The sequence below is a fragment of the Odocoileus virginianus genome, chromosome 2, assembly GCF_023699985.2.
Source record: "Odocoileus virginianus isolate 20LAN1187 ecotype Illinois chromosome 2, Ovbor_1.2, whole genome shotgun sequence".
Taxonomy (NCBI): Eukaryota; Metazoa; Chordata; class Mammalia; order Artiodactyla; family Cervidae; genus Odocoileus; species Odocoileus virginianus.
This window is the reverse complement of record NC_069675.1, coordinates 17,924,774-17,928,018: the sequence shown is the minus strand read 5'-3', so window position 1 is coordinate 17,928,018 and position 3,245 is coordinate 17,924,774. Positions and strand designations below refer to the sequence as shown.

The following is a 3,245-nucleotide window of genomic DNA, read 5'->3' as shown; positions in this document are numbered from 1 at the left end:
GGATATGTGAACAATAATAAGGAGGGATAGTCAACTATGGCAAATATTTCATTCCAATATAATACAGCAAAGTTGGTTTAAAGGAAATTGATAAGAATAAAATAAATTTAAATCTGAGATGTCAGTCTTTAACACTGTAATTTTAAAAGTAATGTCAACTAAATCATTTGTTACTGATGTCAGAACATTCAGGTATTTGGGGGAAATGTCATTTTAAAATTATGCTTCTACTAGGTACTGGTTATGAATTATTCAGCAAATATGTGGGGGTGATATTGTTTACAACACATTTCCTACCAATTTCTGTTTTTCACTAAATTTTTTTATTCAAACTTGAGGCAGCTTTACAATGTAATCGGTAATAGAAGCAGATGGTACTTCTTTGACCCTTCTAGGCAATCAGTTATTTGCAAGATATGGGAACAGACAATATGCATTAAAATTAGCCCCATCTTTTTTAGCTGCCAAAGAGTAGACTTGGTCATAAAATTTGAGTAAAGACCATGAGAGATCTAGTTCAGTTCTTGTATTTTACATGTGAGAAAATGCTTGCTTAGAGAGGTAGTAAATTGATCAGCTCAAGGTTGTATAAGAAGTAAATAGAACCAGATCTCAGCCACTTGATCTAGTGTTAGAGGTTCTTTGCCTCCACTTCCAGTATCAAGGCTGTGTTTCTATTTGGGGAGATTAGAATAATTATATAATATATAAAATTTTAAAACATTTTAAATATCTTGAAAATGAACAAGAATAATATAACTCTGGAGTGCTTTCTCATGCAGTTGTCAAAACTTAAAATATTGACATATTTGCATCAGCTTTTAAAATACATATCTTAATATAGTTTGTTTTCTATTATGGATCGGAACCACTACATTTAATTTACACTGAAATGATAGCACATTAGCCATGCATTTTTTGGTAACTCTTTAAAAATAGATTACATAAACACTCTCAATGTCCTAAAAATAATAAATATGAAATATTATTACTGGTATTAGTAACAAATAGACATCATCACTCTCCTTCCTCTATGACAGGCATTTATTTACATGTATTGTATTATTTTATATAAAGTCACATTTCGTTATTCTTCTAGGGTTCAACTCATTTTCTTCTAGACAAAATTATCTATCTTTTGTCATTATTCTTTCTCATTGAAATAGTAATGTGTTATATAGGCCTGTTTTTTCCTGTTGGGACAAAAGGCTGCTCATAGCCTTAGTAATTTATTTGTACGGGAAAAATGAAGTGCTTTATTTTGAGGGTGATGCCACCTCCTACTGAGCTCCTCAACTTTGGAAGCAGGCTGGTGCTAGATTTCTGCCTCTAGGGGTCCACTCAGTCTGGTACTCTTTGTGGGACCAGCCCATATACTTTGTGGTGGTGACTCTGATGGCCAGAAAGAGAGGACTCTTTTTTTGGTAAGAAGTATCATGGAAACATTTGAACTTGATTTTTGATGGGCTTATTGAACTTATGTTTGAATACTAATTATACACAATGATGTTCTGAAAATTCACATCAAAGAGAATGAGGAAAGCACTGTGAATGAAGGTTGGATTGAGGAGAAACTGGGAATCCATCCTGATTTTTCTTGCAGAAATTAAGCTTTCCGTGGAACAGATGCTAAGTTAAAATGATTAGATTTTAAAGCACATTCCTCCTGAGAATGAGATGGACTGAGAGCTGAAGTGACTGAGATGAAAGGAGTGTGATGTTATAAGGTTATAAAAGGTGTTATAAAGGACCAGATGTTATAAGGTTCTTATCCACCTCCAATTATTTCTCTATAATCTCCCTCCTGAAATTTCCCCCACAGAGTAAAATAAAGACGGTGACTGTCATCATCACCCACCACGTCCATCGCCTTGTATTTCACCCATCTTATACTTCTCATCTTTTCCTAAAGCAGGTAGAGACCTTTCACATTGCCAGTCATTTATTCATGCCACTTATTTCCTGGCCTGAATTTCCCTCCTTTACTTGGAAAACTTCTACTGCAGTCAAGTTTTAGGAAACACAGCTCAGAGATAGAGTAGTTAAAAATAAGTGCAAATATGGAGAGAGAAACAAAACTACATATTTCAACTACTCAAATTTGGACCTCAGAAGTCTCCACTCAAAAAAGTACCTGGTGCATAGTATGAGCTCAAGAAATGTTAGTAGGTTTTCCTTATGGTGACACACGGCAGCAAGACGGCGGTGCAGATTTCCAAGGCAGAGAGGTTTGTCACTGATAGCATCTTCAAACGGAACCGCATGGGTTTCACATTCAGCAACTGACTCAAGATGCCTACTGTGGAAATGGGAAGGTCTGAGTTACACCAACCAGGGCAGAAATCATTATTCTGGCCACCAGGATGCAGAATGTTCTTGGTGAGAAGGGCCAGCGGATCTGCAAATTGACTGCCGTGGTTCAGAAGAGATTCGGCTTCCCTGGGGGCAGCGTCGAGCTCTAAACTGAAAATGTGGCCACAAGCGTTCTTTGCGCCATTGCTCAGGCAGAGTCTCCCTTACAGCCTTCTAGAAGGACTCGCTGTGAAGAGGAGGGTCTGCTGTGATGCGCTGCATATTATGAAGGGTGGCGTCAAAGCCTGTGAGGTCACAGTACTGGAAAATTCTGAGGACACAGGGCTAAGTCTACAAAGTTGGTGGATGACCTGACGATCCAGGACTCTGTTAAATGCCACGGTAACAGTGCTGTGTGCCATGTGCTTCTCAGACAGGATGTGCTGGGCTTCATGGTGAACTCATGCTGCCTGAGGACCCGAGTGGTAAGACTGGCCCTACGAAGCCCCTTCCACCCCCACCTCTGAACAGAAGGGTGGGAAGCTGGAGCCACCTACCATGTCCCAGCCAGTACTCAAGCATAACGGGGTGTCCTTGGCAGCTGGATCTGGAGTTTGGATGTTGCTCTGTAAATATCCTTAATAAAATATTTTTTAAAAACCTGTGGCCTGACTTGACTGTGTTATCCAGTGTTCAGACTGAGGGTCGGGTCTCCCCGTGGGAGAACTACTTGATTGCTTCTTAGGGCTACCTGTATCACAGTGTTTCTTTGCTTTCCTTGAAATCCACTTGGTTTCACCTGTACCTGTGAGGCAAGGGCCGGAATGGGAGGACTCAAGCAGAGTAACCAGAGAAGTACCCTGTTCAGGAGTAAACCTGGTGATGATGAAAGCTGGTTATAACTGGGAAGTACCTTGATTAATTCATCTGTAGTTCAGAGTTATAGCTTTAGA

At 39.3% G+C, this 3,245-nt stretch overlaps 1 pseudogene; it reads left to right on the top strand.

Moving 5' to 3' along the window:
* Nucleotides 1-2,178: 2,178 nt before the first annotated feature.
* Nucleotides 2,179-3,037, top strand: LOC110148148 (small ribosomal subunit protein uS3-like; annotated as a pseudogene).
* Nucleotides 3,038-3,245: the final 208 nt, after the last annotated feature.